Source organism: Peromyscus maniculatus, chromosome 5 (genome assembly GCF_049852395.1).
Source record: "Peromyscus maniculatus bairdii isolate BWxNUB_F1_BW_parent chromosome 5, HU_Pman_BW_mat_3.1, whole genome shotgun sequence".
NCBI classification, from domain to species: domain Eukaryota; kingdom Metazoa; phylum Chordata; class Mammalia; order Rodentia; family Cricetidae; genus Peromyscus; species Peromyscus maniculatus.
In genome coordinates this window covers 144,733,132-144,751,129 of record NC_134856.1, presented here as the reverse complement: position 1 = coordinate 144,751,129, position 17,998 = coordinate 144,733,132, and the positions used below count along the sequence as shown (strand labels likewise).

Sequence of the window (17,998 nt, the reverse complement as noted above, 5' to 3'; positions counted from 1 at the left end):
CTCAACATCACAAAGGGCTTCTGAGAGTGGGGGAGGGGCAACACAGACAGACAATTCTCCCCCATCCGTCTTCTGGATACTTTCTTTCAACTCCACTTACTCCAACTATAGTACCCATTTAGCAAAACCCCCAGAGACCACTGAGGAGCTGGTTTCCGATGCAAGCACATAAGGGTCCTTTTATTCAGGTTCAACCTGGGCCACCGCAGGGCAGATGGAAGGAAATGTGGTGGTGGCCACAAACCCAGGTGTAGTAGAGTTTTTATAGGGAAAGACCACAAGCCAAGAATTGGCAACTTGAGATTGGGTAGAAGGGATATGGGGCAAGGTGATTTTTTGAAACTATTGGTCTAGACTTCAGGCATGAAACCACATTTGATACCATTGGGTAAGACTTTTGTCGGGAAACCACAACCTGATGAACAGGATTATCTGGACTGCTCAGCAGGATTATCTAGATATCTTCAAGGGCCATAAACCACAGACAGGATGCCTGCAGGAGCCTGTATTTGTTCAAGTCGTCATGGCACATTCCTGAGGTCCTTTCTGGAACTGAGTATAACAGGTGGTTTGAGATGGTGGCCCTTTCCCTAAGATGGAGCCTGTAAAGTCAAGTCTAGGCCTTCACACCAACTTTTTTTTTTTTAATGTTCTATTAACTTCTCCCTCCCCTAAGGAATTCATATATCACCTGGTTCCTTTTCTCATTTGCCAATTTTAGCTTGAGGTATTTTAAAGCCAGGGTTTTTGTTTGTTTTTTATTTTATTTTATTTTTTGTTTTTCAAGACAGGGTTTCACTGTGTGAAAGCCTTGGCTGTCCTGGAACCAGCTCTGTAGACCAGGCTGGTCTCAAACTCACAGGGATCTGCCTCAGCCTCCCTAGTGCTGGTAGGCATGCACTACCACCACACTTAAGGCCATTCTTATAGTCCTTAAAAATTCTTAGATTGGGGGATGGAGAGATAGTGCAAGTGGCTAAGAGGACTTGTTCAATAATGAAGATCTGAGTTCAGATACTAGTACCTACATAACAAGCTAGGCCTCTCTGCCAGTTCTTAGAATCCCAGCTCAAAAAGGAGTAGCTAGAGGAGGGTCTCTCTCTGGGTTTGCTGGACTCCAGCCTAGCTAGAAAACACAAACACCCTCACACTTGGATACATGCAATCATAGATACACACATGCACACACATGAACATTTATTTGGATTTGTTTTGTTTTTTTTGACACCTTCTTCTGGCTTTGGTGGGCACTACACATGCATGTGGTGCAAATATGCACATGCAGACACTCATGCACACATATTAAAAAATAATTTAAAAAAACCCTGAGACTGGCCCTGTAATTTTGAATATTTTCCAGAGGTTTTTCCACTCTCAGTATCTCCTTTGTTCCCAAGTCTGGTTTGTTTGTGCAATGTTTTTTATTGCCATCAGTTCAAGGAAAGAACTCAAGTTCCTTTTATATTCATTTAATTTTATGAATTTTAACTTTTTTATATTTTGTCTCATTTTCAAACAGAAGAACATAAATACATAAAAACAAAAATCTAAGTATTAAATAACTACAAGTAGCTAAAATCTTATATGGTATTTGTAAATGTATAGCTTTATATAGACTTTATAAAGTTTAACTTCACAAAGATTTTGGGGATTGCTTCATGTGTTTGCACATGGACATCCAGCCACATGTGCATATATTTACGTATACAAACACACATGCCATATTCTTACACAAAACAATCCAGTATTTTTTAATCCAAGAATATGCTACTTGCTCCCTAGCCATCAGAAAAATGCCAATCAAAACTGCAATGAGATATCCAAATGACTATATTAATAATAGAAACAAATCCTGGGAAGGTTATAGAGAAAGGGAAATTTTTTTACAGTGGTGGTGGAAATGTAAACTCACATTGTCATTTGAAGAACAGTATAGATCTAAAAGTAGATCTACTTCATGATTGAATTATCCCACTCAGCATATTTTCAAAGGAAGTGAAATCAACATATCAAAAAAATGCTTGAATGCTCATGTTAACTGTGGTACTATTCATTATAGCTGAGATAGTGAGTCAGTCATTATTCTCTCTCTCTCTCTCTCTCTCTCTCTCTCTCTCTCTCTCTCTCTCTCACACACACACACACACACACACACACACACACACACACACACACTCATAGTGGAGTACTAGTCATTTATAAAGAATGATATCCAGTCATTTGAAACAGTGATAAAACTGGAGGTTCTCGTATTTGTTGAAATGTTAGACATAGAAAACAAGTACTGCACATTCTCTCTTATATATGGGAGTTTAAAAGAAGTCAACTTGGGTATAGAATAGTGATTACTAAAGGTTGAGAAGGAGTAGAGTGGAGTGGTGAAAAGGAGGCTGCTTTTGATTGTGCCTGATATACATGTGTATTAAATATGACACTGAGTTAAATTAATATGCACAACTAATACCTGTTAATAAAATCTTTTATTTTTGTGGCACCCTTAATAAGAGAGAGGAGGGGAGTAGGGAGAGAATCTCACACTGTGTGAAACTGTGATGAGGCTTTGAAATGGGAGACCATTATGAAGGATAGCTATCAAGTATAGCATGGCCCTAAGGGGAAAATGATAGACATTTTATTGCTGTAACATCAAGATATACATAGCACCATGGCCATATACAGCCATTATACAATCTTAAACAGAGACAGAAACTTCTTTTCAAATATGAAGAACAAGGGAGGCTTTTGACTCTTACAAATTTTCAAGGAGATAGGCAAGCTTCATACTATATGACCTAGCTGGCCCTGCCTGAGAAGGCACTGATAAAAGTAATGTTATAATTCAGAATTGTCCTTGGTCTAGGATTATCAGAGGGTGGAGCTTGCTTACAGCTGCAAGTGGGAGGGAGATAACTGAATTCTTTATAAAGGCTATGAATTTGCAGAACATTTTTATCAACTCTTTCAAAGGAGAGAGGCTACCAGCCTGAGAGGCCAAGGTTGGCTCAAGTTCTGAGAGACAGAAAGGCAACTAGAGAGTCTATCCAACATTTGTGATGCATGTAAATTCTCTTTTAAATGATTGGTAAAAGGCTGGAGAAATGGCTTAGCACTTAAGAGAACTTGCTGGTTTCAGAGAGGACTGTAATTCACTTTGTAGCACTCATATTAGGTCACTCCCAACCACCTGAGTATGATGATATTTTGTTTGTGCACTAACAAATAAAGCTTGCCTGGAGCTAGCCACTAGCTCACCATAGAAGCCAGGCAGTGGTGGCACACACCTTTAATCCCAACACTTGGGATCTCATGCCTTTGATCCCAGTACTTGGGAGGCACATGCCTTTAATCCCAGCACTAGGCAAATGGAGACAGGAAGTGATATGACTGCATAGAGAGGAAGTGATAAGGTGGTGTGGAGACAGGAGCTCAGCCCTTTTGGTCTGAGGATGTCTAAAGGTAAGAAGTCTTTCTAGTGGCTGCCTGCTCTGCTTCTCTGATCTTTCAGCTTTCACCCTGATATCTGACTCTGGGTTTTTATTATTAAGACTAATTAGAATTTGTGCTACACTTGGGACTTAATGATTTCTCTGGCCTCCACAAGAACCTACACATATATGAGTACAGATACAAAGACACATGAATATGCATACATAAAAATAGAATAAATCTTTAATTAAAAATCATTTCAATTTTCAGTAGAATTCCCCATTAAAGCCATCTAGTCTTAAGAATTTTTTTTTATTGGAAGGTTTGAGTGCTGGTTCAATCTCTTTATTCATTATACATCTATTCTAATGTTACATTTCTTCATGCTTCAGTCTTGGTCATTATGTTTGCAATCAAACAAATATTAGATTAATATTCCCTCCTGCAGATTCTTTTTATTATTTTTAGATAATACCCTTTCTCAATCAAACCACCAGATTACTTATAAAACAATAAAAAAAAATAACTTGCTGGGGATGGAGCACTGGCTCAGCAGTTAAGAGCACTTATTTATAACTATTGAATCAAAACCATATATGAGATTATGTATTCAAGTTTCAATCAGACAATTATTTATTAAGTTACTTACTAACTTATTGATTGATTGACTGATTTTTGAGATGCGTCTCAAGTGGCCCAGGCTGGATTTGAACTTACTATGTAACAGAAGATATTTTTTTTTTTTTATTTTTCGAGACAGGGTTTCTCTGTGTAGCTTTGTGCCTTTCCTGGGACTCACTTGGTAGCCCAGGCTGGCCTCAAACTCACAGAGATCCTCCTGCCTCTGCCTCCTGAGTCCTGGGATTGAAGGCGTGCGCCACCACCGCCAGGCCAGAAGATAATTTTTAACTCCTAATCCTCCTGCTTCTATTTTCCAAGTACTGAGATTATAGTTGTGAATCACTATACCTGGCTAAATGACCATTTTTAGTAATTTTAATTATAGGTATTATTATAGCCATAGGTCTTCCATGACAATTTTCTTCTTTCATTCATAAAAAGTAGATTCATTTTTTTTTAGTAGATTCTGTATTACTAAAGGAATGAAAGAGCATCAGTCCAGCAAGGATCAGTGAAGGAACTTGAAAGAATTTTGCTGATATGATTAGCCTTATAAAATTACTCCAAGATTCACACTGGGTCACAGGCTTCACAGAGCTGATGTTGTATTTATTAGTGATCTCTATTAACTCAGAAACCACCATTATGATTATTCTAACCTATCCTATAATTGTATGTAACCCCAGAAAAGTATCTGTTCAATAAGAAATGGGAAAAGTTGCCATTTTGTCCTTTATACATCTTCTGCTGCCCAGAAAAATTACAGGATTTTGTGATCATGATTTCTCCTCTCTCTTTGACCACAAACATTTACTATATCAGCAATGTATTCATTCTTATTGCTGACAATAAGAAATTGAATTGTTGCAGGATATTTGATCACACTGTGAACCCCGAGATTGCATTATTTACTGGAAAAGCCTGTTTCTAGTTGTGATGTGTCTAAGCCCTAGCATACACTTTAATCCAAGAGTTTTCTGATTGAATATTTTTAAAGGGGCTAAATAAAATCAACCATATGTCAAGAAGAAGAGCAAGCAACCAGTTGACATAAAAAAAAAACCATAAAGAGTAAGTAGGAGTCAGGAAGATGGAGAGAGACACCCAGGAAGTAGAAAGCTGAGACACTGAGTTGGACGAGTCTTGTTTGAGACAGCATAGGAGAAAGAGCAGCTTTGTACTACAAACTGCTCAGGACATTCAAATTGCTGAGGTCATATGAGATTGACATAAACCTTTTATAGAACTTTAAACTCAGAAACACTTAATGCTAAGACTGCCAAATACAACCAAGTTGACATTATGGAAAGCTTGGCAGAAATAGCTTCATTACTGTAAATAGTTTTACTGTCTTAGAGTTAAAACCTTTCCTTTTCTTTAGACAAAAAGGGGGAAATGCTGCAGGGTATTTGATCACACTGTGAATCCTGCATTATTTACTGGAAAAACTTGTGTCTAGTTGTGGTGTGGTGCAGCTTTAGCACACTCCTTTAGTCCAAGAGCTTTCTGCTTGAATATGTTAAGCAGGACTAAATAAAATCAGCCATAGGTCAAGAGGCAGAGCAAGCAACCAGTTGACAGGAAGTGAACAAGAAAAAAAAAAACACAATAGAGAGTAAGAGAGAGTCAGGAGGACATGCAGAGAGATGCGTAGGAATTAGAAGGGTGGGTGGGACATTGAATTGGAGGAGTCTTGTTTGAGACAGTGTAGGAGGAAGGGCTCTTTCTGGGATTTTGGCAAAGAAGGTCAGCTAGGTGCTTTCTCTGCCTCTGTGAGCTAGCAGGCTTTCACCCCAGCATCTGGCTCCTGAGTCTTTATTGGTAAAATTGAACTATTGAGAATTTGTTAAAAACAATGAATAAAATTTAAATATATTTACTTTAGATAGGTGACTATTAGAAGACAGTCATATTCAGTGATCTGTTTTTATTTTTATTTTTAGTACTGGGGATGAATGCAAGGACTTGTTCATACAAACTAAGGTATGTACTACTGAACTACACCATAAATGTTTTTACTTTTTATTTTGAAACAAGATATCACCAAGTTGCTCAGAATGTCCTTGAACATGTGATCATTCTGTCTCAGTCACCCAAGTGGCTATGGCTAACAGCTGCACTTCTAGGTCTGGGTCTTCTGCACAACTTTTAATAATTTTCATAGTCACATTTTAATTTTTATGGCAAATCCCACACTAATATATCTGTAATAAAGTGTGTGTGTGTGTGTGTGTGTGTGTGTGTGTGTGTGTGTGTGTGTGTGTGTGTCTGTTGATCACAGGACAACTTTCAAGACAGTTCTCATATATCTAGTTGTGGCAGAATCTCTCTCATTTCTGCTGCTGCATTGTGTAACTGTGTACTCCAGGCTAACTGGCCTACTAGCTTCTGGACAACCCTGTTTTTGCCTGCCATGTAAACAAAGGAGTGTTCAGCCACAGAGCATAGTGTTGTATATCACAGTGACATCATTTCTTTGTGTGCCCACCAAAAATTAATTTTAAAAATTAATTTAAACTTCTTAAAAATAAAAAAAGATAGACATTAACCATGTACTTTGGAAACAAGTTTTCACTGTCTAGAAATTTCCATAAGAGCAACTTAATTATTCACAAGGCACTTGAAAATTATAGAATTAACAGATAAAAACAAAACAACACATGTAACAATACAGAATTATATGAGATGAAACAGTTTTTATTTTTCTATCTCTGCATATTTTCTATCTCCATCACTTTTCTTTTCCCAGTGACCAACAGAACTTTGGCTCTGCTTTCTTTCTGCTTTACTATAAAGGTAAAGCATATCCAGAGGAGTAAAGAAGAAACTGCTGCTGACTCTGACATGTCTGCCCCACTGCTTCAGTTCTTGGAGACCTGCATCCCTCACATAGATTAACTGAAGATTATTCATCACAGCCTCTCATTTCATCCATCAGTACCTTCATTTATCTCTAGATGATAACTGTTTCCTTTTTAAATCAACACACCTTAAGAAATTAACCAGAACTACTACTTTCAACCAAAATCCAGTTTCAACCAAAACAACAAAGAAACAAAACAAACAAACAAACAAAAAACAAGATCTGGTATGAATAAAAAGCTACGATTGTCTCTAGTGTATATTTCTTCTTCTATCTTTTCCCTTTCTATCAAGTTTATTTTTGAAGAAAGAGTGTGATTGTAGTGCCATGGTTGTGTTTAACATTCTGCTTTGTCTGCAGTACTTGCTGTGAACTTGCAGGTCAAGCTCTTTTTTGCTGCTGTTTCCAACACTCTGAGGAAACATGTAAAATACCTCTGCTGCAGTTGATGACTTTCATACTGTACTGACTTGTGTTGATTGAACTGCAGAGGGCCTTACAGTGTGCACAGTAAGAAACTATTGTTAACACACAAGCTTCCTGCCTTCCAAGTCAAGGCTCAGAGGACCTGAAACAGAATTTAAGAGATGTCTGAAGGAAGCTTGTTCCAGGTGAAAGGAAAAATGTTTGCAAAAGCTCTGCAGCAGAAAAACACCAGCTATACCCAAAGGGGAACAGGCTCTTTCAGTTGGACAGATAGAGAGAGACTTTAGGAAATGAGATCTGAAAGGAGAGAGATTATGCAGGATGGTGTAAGCCATTATCAGGACCATGGATAAGGAAGCCACTGGGAACTTTGTATAGAGGAGTGAGACTGCTTTTAAAGAATCACTGTGGTTGCTGACTTATAAATGGGCAGCAGCTGGGAGACCAATGATGATGACACTTTAAATTTCTGAGCTGGCTGATATAATCTGTTCGGGGAAGTTGTTTAGTTCATGCCTTTTATTTCAGGGAAGTTCATCTGCAATTGTTTTGCAGACTCTTAATGAGCCTTTCAACCTACTCAGAGAATTAGATGAGATTAGATAAATAATCATTATATAGTAGTAGAAGTAACATGACAAGTCCAAGAGCAGAAGTGTCCAGAGAAGGCAAACTGAGGCTAGATGAGTTAGGGACTTTTCTTTTTGTTTTTCTTTCTGTTTTTTTTTTTTGTTTGTTTGTTTGTTTGTTTGTTGGCTTGCTTGTTTTGTTTTGGATTGATTTGTTTTTTTTTATTTTCTTTTGTGGGGGCACTGTAGGGCGGAGGGAAGGATATGGTGGGACTGGGAGCTGAGTAAAATTGGAGTGTATTACATGAAATTCCAAAAGATTCAATAAAGAAATTATGTTAAATAAAAGCAAAACCAAAAATGACAAAAGAGAGAGAGAGAGAGAGAGAGAGAGAGAGAGAGAGAGAGAGAGAGAGAATGGGATACACTTTTCCTTGGGACTATCACAAATAGGAATAAATTTTAAAATTATATTTAATTTTTTTAATTCTTAAAATTATTCAAAGATAAAATCCTATTTTTCACCAATAAAAGACAACATATCTGTGTTACCTCAGCTTTCTGTTACTGTAACAAGCATAGTAATAAATATTTGTTACTGTAATAAATACAAGATGAGTAGATATTTGGTCCTGTAGAAGTGGCAATGAATTGAGAAAGAGAAGATGTAATTAATGGAAGAGAAAGAACAAGGTCAAAGATTGTGTGAGCATTTTAAACATAAAAGAAGACTGAGAGGGTGGGCCAGCAGTCTCCACAGGCTAGAGGAAAAAGAAGTTTGGGGAGAGATTTAGTGTGGGTTATACATAGTGTGTAGTACTGATGCCAATGTTATCCAGTGGGAAATACTTATATTGTTCTTTGTATGTGTGTGTACATGTATTTGCATGTGGAAGCCAGAGGCTAACATTATCTTCCTCAATTGCTCTTCACTTTATTTTTCTGAGTGTCTCTCAGTCAAACTGGAGATTGCTAATGCAACCAAACTTGCTGGCCAGCAAGCCCAGGGATGTTCCTGTTTCTACCTCCTTGGAACGTGATTATAAGCACAAGCAGGCTTGCCTGGCTTTTTACATGGATACTGGGAATGGTTTTCAGTCCTCCTGACACCATAACAAACCCTTTACCAACTGAGCCATCTCTCCAACCCCTGTTTATAGAGATCCTAAGTACGTTAAATCCAAAATCCTTGTTCTTACAATTTACAGTATTTATTCAGAATACTCCATGGATATACATTGATTAAATATGCTAATTTAAAATTTGTAATTTGTAGTGCTTCTTTTCAGTACAGTTTTCTAAAGGAATCTCAGTTATTTATGAAAATTATAGTAAATTAACCAAGAATTTAAGATTTGTCATTCAAAGTAACCTATATAATTATAATTTTTATATAAAAACTATTACCTTTTGACCTACTTCATTTCATAATTTTAACATTAGCTTTGCATTACCCTGAATCCAATTTTTATTTAAGGAACCCCTAGAAAAACTATATTTGGGCACAGTCTGTGATCTTCTGAGAAGTCAAGAAGCTTATTTCATGATAACATCCAGTCTCCATGCTCCACATGGGAGAATAAAATCTGGTTATTGACACCACAACTCTGTCAATCACAAGTCCCTATGTCCTATGCCCATTTTTCACTCCCCCAAAGAAGAATTTGAGCTTCACATTTTGCAAAGACCTTCACTACTTGAAGTGATATATATATATATATATATATATATATATTGACATTAGACAAAACTCTGCTTTTTAAAAAAAAAAAATCAGTTTTCTAGGGATATTAACTCATCCTTGGAGCATGCTAAGGTCCTTTTACATCTTTTTATCTTTCATTATTTTTTTCATTTTTCTTTATTAAGACATTTTCTCCTCACTCTACATACCACCCACAGATCCCATCTGCTCCCTCCTCCCACCCCCTAGCCCTCCTTCCCAAGCCACCCCACATCCCCACATCTCCCAAATCAAGGTCTCTCATGGGGAGTCAGCAGAGTCTGGCACACTGTGCCTCGGCAGGTCCAAGCCTCTCCTCACTGCAACAATGCTGAGCAAGGCATCACACCACAGGCATTGGGCTCCTAAAAGCCTGCCCATGCACCAGGGATGGATCCTGATTCCCCTGTCTGGGTGCTCCCCAAACAGTTTGAGCCAAACAACCGTCTTCCGTATCCAGAGGGCCTAGTCCAGTCTCATGGGGGCTCCACAGCCACTAGTCTACAGTTCATGGGCTTCCACCAGTGTGGCCGGTCACCTCTGTATTTCTTCCCATCATGATCTCACTGTCCCCCACCTCCAGAATCCCTCCTCTCTCTCATGATTGGATTCCTGGAGCCCAGCCTGGTGCCTGGCTGTGAATCTCTGCATCTGCCTCCATCAGGCACTGGACAAAGACTCTATGATGGCGGTTAGGGTATTCACTAGACCAGTCACCAGAGTAGATCAGTCCAGGTACTCTCTAGACTACTTCCAGCACTGGCAGAGGGTTGGGCAGATAGTGAATGGGAGGTAGAATGTACATAAATAAACTCTCTTCTGGAAAGATTCCCTCATCGGTCTCCTACTGTGAATCAACAGACTCACCTATTTTAGGGTTGTCAATAGCATGCCTTTTGGTACCCAGAATCAGAAAGGAGAATGATCAAGGCCTTTCTAAAATCGTTTACACTGACCCACCATTTCTTTAGTCTGCTAAGGACTGGGAAAGAAAGGGACATGGTTAGATCTCTTATGTCTCAGGTTTTCCTTTTCTACTTTTGTCTTGCCCCACTCTACATACACATGAGGGTCTATCTGCTCTAAGATGGAACATGCCTAATTTCTTCAGCCTGTGAGATCTGGTCTCCTAGAATGGCCAGCGTTTGAGAATGACAGGTTCATAATCTAACACCTATTGGTATCCTTCTGTGAGTCAATGAATTAGATTTCTTTAGATTGTCAGTCATGTGCGTTTTGGAATCAAGAATCTGAAAAAGAAAGAGGAATGATCAAAACCTTTCTAAAAACATTAAGAAACCCAAGATATCTTTTCTAGAGTCTAGCCAGATAAGTATAGTTCTCATGCCTAACCAAAGAAATATCTCACCCATCTGGACAAGGGGTGAGTGCTTGGGCTCAGTCTAGATCCCATCTCTGAGCACCAGCAATTCCGGGGAAGACCTGCCCAACTTGGCCCCAGGTTCTGGCCATCGGCAGGATCCCTTTCACCCCCACCGGGAAGGCTCCCCTTCTCCAAGACCCCTGGCAGACCCTGCAATCTCCATGCCCTGCCCCCACACCCATCCACTCGAGACCCCAGCCACTTCCTGAGACTTAGAGAACAGCCCCCAGCTCCCATCCTGCCCTGGACTTCCCATCTAGACAAGAGCTCCCATCCTGCCCTGGACCTCCCATCTGGACAAGAGCTCCCATCCCGCCCTGGAGCTACTATCTGGACAAGAGAGAGACTTCCTGAATCTGTCAACTCGTTCTGGACCAAGTGCACTGATAAGACCAAGAACGAAATTACAAGGAGATGGGCAGATGTCAAGGCAGAAGTACATACAACAAAATGAAGAGCAATACAGCATCACCAGAACCTAGCCCCCCTCCAACATCTGGACCTGAACATCAAAAAATGGAAGAAGCAGAAGAAAACAGCCTTATGAATAACATCATAAAGAAGGTAGAGGCTTATATAGAAGGAATCACAAATGAAAGTGAGGAAAAGACAAGCAAAAAATGGGAAGAACACTATAAAAAACTAGAGGAAAGGACAAATAAAGCAAAAGCCCTGGAAGAAAACAATAAAGCTCTGAAAGAAAATAATGAAAAAGCAATGAAACAGATGAAGGAAACAGTCCAAGACCTGAAAAGGGAAACAGAAAAAATGAAGATGACACAAACATAAGGAATGCTGGAAATAGAAAATCTGAGTAAACGATCGGGAACTTCAGATGCAAGTATAACCAACAGAATGCAAGAGATGGAAGAGAGGATCTCTGGTGTTGAAGATACGGTAGAAGAAATAGATTCATCAGTCAAAGAAAACACTAAAGCCAACAAAGTCATGAACCAAAATGTCCAAGAAATTTGGGACACTATGAAAAGACCAAACCTACAAATAATAGGGATAGAGGAAGGAGAATACCAACTCAAAGGCACAAAAATATATTCAATAAGATCATAGAAGAAAACTTTCCCAACTTAAAGAAGGAAATGCCTATGAAAATACAAGAAGCCTATAGAACACGAAACAAACTAAATCCCCAAGAAAGTCCCCTTGCCACATAATAATTGCACAACTAAATGTACAGAATAAAGAAAGAATATTAAGAGCAGCAAAGGAAAAAGGCCAAGTGACTTATAAAGGCAAACCCATCAGAATAACACTCGATTTCTCAATGGAGACTTTGAAAGCCAGAAGGACATGGACAGATGTAATGAAGACACTAAGAGAACATGGATGCCAGCCTAGACTAATATACCCAGCAAAACTTTCAATCATCATAGAGGGAGTGAACAAGACATTCCAAGACAAAGCCAGATTTAAACAATACTTATCCACAAACCCTACAGAAACCACTAGAAGGAAAATTCCAACCTAAGGAAGTCAGATACACCCTCAAAAACACAGGCAATAGATAAAGCCACAGCAGTAAACCCCAAAGAAGAGAAGTACACACACTACCACCAACAAAATAACAGGAATGAACAATCACTGGTCATTAATATCCCTTAATATCAATGGACTTAATTCACCTATAAAAAGACACAGGCTTACAGAATGGATATGAAAGCAGGACCCATCTTTCGGCTGCATACAAGAAACACATCTCAAATTCAAAGATAGACACTACCTAATGTAGTGGGTAGCCATTCCAGCTTGGATCTGGAAGTTCCAACCCCCATTGAGACTCTGGCAACTGTCACGCCTACGAGGCGGGGCGAGGGGAGGTGCTGGAAACCCGAGATCTGGATGGGCGAGCGCTCTCTCTGGGCGCTCTCTCTGTGCCTGGACCCTGGACGGTAGAGATTGACTGTGCAGAGCTCCAGAGAACACCGCTGGATTGCGATACACCTTCCCCAGACCCCTGCAACCTATCCATTCCTTCATTTGTAAGTCATCCACTAAATAAATCTTCCTTTTAACTACATGGAGTGGCCTTTATAATTTTCCCCAATATCTGGCGCCCAACGTGGGGCAAATTCCAAAGGCCTGGGCGGCTCCTGCCCTCAGCCTCCTCCCTGGCTGGCGGGTACCTAAACCCGCCTGCAAAGTTCCATATAACCAGTCCATTCCCGAAAAGGGGAGCAGCTAGTCCGGTCTCAGCTCCCTAGCTTAGCCCCAAGACCAGTGAAAAACCGCTGCGAGTGAGGTATCCAGCTCTCGGGTTTCCAGCACCTCCCCTGGCCCCGCCTCATAGGCATGACAGTTGCCAGAGTCTCAATGGGGGTTGGAACTTCCAGATCCAAGCTGGAATGGCTACCCACTACAACCTAAGAATAAAAGGCTGGGAAAAGACTTTCCAATCAAACAGTCTTAAGAAACAAGCAGGTGTATCTATCCTAATATCCAGCAAAATAGACTTCAAACTAAAATCAATCAAAAGAGATCAAGACGGGCATTACATACTCATCACAGGAAAGATCCACCAAGATGAAGTTTCAAATCTGAACATTTATGCCCCAAACACAAGGGCACCCACATATGTAAAAGAAACATTACTAAAGCTTAAACCACGTATATATCCCCACACATTAATAGTGGGAGACTTTAACACCCCACTTTCACCACTGGACAGATATCTCAAATCGAAACTTAACAGAGAAATAAAGGACTTATGTAGCTAGAGTTTTCCTGCCTTGCCCACAGTCAGGACAAATCTCTGTCACCCGCCAGTCCCACAGCTGCTCAGACCCAACCAAGTAAACACAGAGACTTATATTGCTTACAAACTGTATGGCTGTGGCAGGCTTCTTGCTAACTGCTCTTATAGCTTAAATTAATCCATTTCCATAAATCTATACCTTGCCACATAGCTGGTGGCTTACTGGCGTCTTCACATGCTGCTGGTCATGGCGGTGGCTGGCAGTGTCTCTCTGCCTCAGCCTTCTGCTTCCCAGAACTCTCCTCTCTCCCTGTCCCACCTACTTCCTGACTGGCCACTGGCCAATCAGTGTTTTATTTATTGACCAATCAGAGCGATTTGACATACAGACCATCCCACAGCAACTTAACTAATGTTATGACTCAAATGGACTTAATTGATATCTACAGAACATTCCATTCTAATAAAAAAGAATATACCTTCTTCTCAGCACCCCATGGAACCTTCTCTAAAATCGACCACATACTTGGCCACAAAGCAAATCTCAACAGATACAAAACAATTGGAATAACCTCCTGCGTTCTATCAGACCACCATGGTTTAAAGTTAGATTTCAACAACAACAAAAACTACAGAAAACCTACAATCTCATGGAAACTGAATAATGCTCAACTGAATCACCAATGGGTTAAGGAAGAAATAAAGAAAGAAATGAAAGACTTCCTAGAGATCAACGAAAATGAAGACACCACATACCCAAACTTATGGGATACTATGAAAGCAGTGATAAGAGGGAAATTCATAGCACTAAATGCCCACATAAAGAAGTTGGAGAAATCTCACACTCGTGACTTAACAGCACACCTGAAAGCTCTAGAACAAGAAGAAGCAAAGTCTCCCAGGAAGAATAGATGCCAGGAAATTATCAAAGTGAGAGCTGAAATCAATAAAATAGAAACAAAGATATCAATACAAAAAAATTAATGAAACAAAGAGTTGGTTCTTTGAGAAAATCAACAAGATAGACAAGCCCTTATCCAAACTAACCAAAAGACACAGAGAGAGCAACTAAATTAACAAGATCAGAAATGAAAAGGGGGACATAACAACAGACAATGAGGAAATACAGAGAATCATCAGGTCATACTTCAAAAACATCTACTCCACAAAACTGGAAAATCTAAAAGAAATGGATAATTTTCTGGATAGGTACCACATACCTAAGTTAAATCAAGAACAGATAAACTATTTAAATAGTCCAATAACCCCTAAGGAAATAGAATCAGTCATTAAAATTCTCCCAACTGCTGGGCGGTGGTGGCGCACGCCTTCAATCCCAGCACTCGGGAGGCAGAGGCAGGTGGATCTCTGTGAGTTCAAGGCCAGCCTGGGCTACCAAGTGAGTTCCAGGAAAGGCACAAAGCTACACAGAGAAACCCTGTCTCGAAAAACCAAAAAAAAAAAAAAAAAAAAAAATTCTCCCAACCAAAAAAAGCTGAGGACCAGATGGTTTCAGTGCAGAATTCTACCAGATCTTCAAAGAAGAGTTAATACCAATACTCTCTAAATTGTTCCACACAATAGAAACAGAAGGAACATTACCAAACTCCTTCTATGAGGCGACAATTACTCTGATTCCTAAACCAAACAAGGATACAACAAAGAAAGAGAACTACAGACCGATCTCCCTCATGAACATTGATGCAAAAATACTCAATAAAATACTGGCAAACAGACTCCAAGAACACATCAAAACAATTATCCACCATGATCAAGTAGGCTTCATCCCAGGGATGCAAGGGTGGTTCAACATAGAAAAGTCCATCAATGTAATACACCATATAAACAAACTTTAAAAAAAAAAACCACATGATCACCTCACTAGATGCAGAAAAGGCAATGACAAAATCCAACACCCCTTTATGATAAAGGTCTTGGAGCAATCAGGAATACAGGGAACATACCTAAACATAATAAAGGGAATTTACAGCCAGCCAACAGCCAACATCAAATTAAATGGAGAGAAACTCAAAGCGATTCCACTAAAATCAGGGAGGAGGTAAGGCCCTCCACTCTTACCATACTTACTCAATATAGTACTTGAAGTTCTAGCCAGAGCAATAAAACAACATAAAAAGATTAAGGGGATATAAATTGGAAAGGAAGAAGTCAAGCTTTCCCTATTTGCAGATGACATGAGTGACCCCAAAGATTCCACCAAGGAACTGATACAGCTTATAAACACCTTCAGCAACATAGCAGGATACAAGATCAACTCAAAAAATCAGTAGCCCGCCTATATACAATTGACAAAGAGGCTGAGAAGGAAATCAGAGATACATCACCCTTTACAATAGCCACAAATGACATAAAATACCTTGGGGCAACACTAACCAAGCAAGTGAAGGACCTATATGACAAGAACTTTAAGTCCCTGAAAAAAGAAATTGAAGAAGATGTCAGAAAATGGAAAGATCTCCCATGCTCATGGATAGGCAGGATTAACATAGTAAAAATGGCAATCTTACGAAAAGCAATCTACAGATTCAGTGCAATCCCCATCAAAATACCAACACAATTCTTCACAGACCTGGAAAGAATAATACTCAACTTCATATAGAAAAACAAAAAACCCAGGATAGCTAAAAGAATCCTGTAGAAATAAACAACCTCTGGAGGCATCACGATTCTTGACTTCAAGCTCTACTATAGAGCTATAGTAATAAAAACAGCTTGGTACTGGCATAAAAACTGACATGTGGACCAATGGAATCGAAATGAAGACCCTGACATTAATCCACACACCTATGAATATATAATTTTTGACAAAGAAGCCAAAACTGTACAATGGAAAAAGAAAGCATCTTCAACAAATGGTGCTGGCATAACTGGATATCAACATGTAGAAGGCTGCAATTTGATCCATATCTGTTACCATGTACAAAACTTAGGTCCAAGTGGATCAAAGACCTCAACATAAATCCAGCTACTCTGAACCTGATAGAAGAGAAAGTAAGAAGTAGTCTTGAATGCATTGTCATAGGAGATCACTTCCTAAATATAATGCCAGTAGCACAGATACTGCGAGAAATAATCAATCAATGGGACCTCTTGAAACTGAGAGCATAGGATATGGTCAACAAGGCAAAGTGACAGCCTACAGAATGGGAAAAGATCTTCACCAACCCTACATCTGACAGAGGACTGATATCCAGAATATATAAAGAACTCAAGAAATTAGACATCAAAATGCCCAACAGTCCAATTAAGAAATGGGCTATAGAACTAAACAGAGAATTCTCAACAGAGGAAACTCAAATGGCTGAAAGACATTTAACGAATTGCTCAACATTCCTAATTATCAGGGAAATGCAAATCAAAACAACTCTTAGATACCACCCTACGCCTGTCAGAATGGCTAAGATCAAAAACATTGAAGACACCTTATGCTGGAGAGGATGTGGAGCTAGGGGAACTCTCCTCCACTGCTGGTGGGAATGCAAGCTTGTACAACCACTTTGGAAATCAATATGGCTTCTAAGAAAATTGGGAATCAATCTCCCCCAAGATCCAGCTATACCACTCTTGGGCATATACCCAAGGAACACTCAATCATACCACAAGGGCACTTGCTCAGCTATGTTCATATCAGCATTGTTTGTAATAGCCAGGACCTGGAAACAACCTAGATGTCCTTCAACTGAAGAATGGATAAATAAAATGTGGTACATATACACAATGGAATACTACTCAGCAGAGAAAAATAATGACATCATGAGGTTTGCAGGCAAATGGATGGATCTAGAAAAAATCATCCTGAGTGAGGTAGCCCAGACTCAGAATGACAAACATGGTATGTACTCACTCATTGGAGGATACTAGATGTAAAACAAAGATGACTAGACTGCTATTCACAACTCTAGGGAGGCTACCTAGAAAACAGGACTGTAGCTAGTTTTCCTGCCTGGCCCACAGTCAGGACAAATCTCTATTACCTGCCAGTCCCACAGCCGCTCAGACCCAACTAAGTAAACACAGAGACTTATATTGCTTACAAACTGTATGGCCGTGCCAGGCTTCTTACTAACTGTTCTTATAGCTTAAATTAATCCATTTCCATAAATCTATACCTTGCCACATGGCTTGTGGCTTACCGGCATCTTCACATGGTGCTTGTGCAGCTGGCAGTGACTCCCTCTGTCTTCCTGTTCCCTCCTTTCTCCTCTCTGTTAGTCTCGCTTATACTTCCTGCCTGGCCACTGGCCAATCAGTGTTT

General features: G+C 39.6%; 1 long non-coding RNA gene across 1 annotated transcript; it reads left to right on the top strand.

Moving 5' to 3' along the window:
- Positions 1 to 44: 44 nt before the first annotated feature.
- On the top strand, positions 45 to 7,164 carry LOC121829863 (uncharacterized). The gene is made up of 3 exons (XR_006072930.2): positions 45 to 248; positions 5,991 to 6,030; positions 6,797 to 7,164. It is a non-coding gene; the product is annotated as an uncharacterized LOC121829863 (long non-coding RNA).
- Positions 7,165 to 17,998: the final 10,834 nt, after the last annotated feature.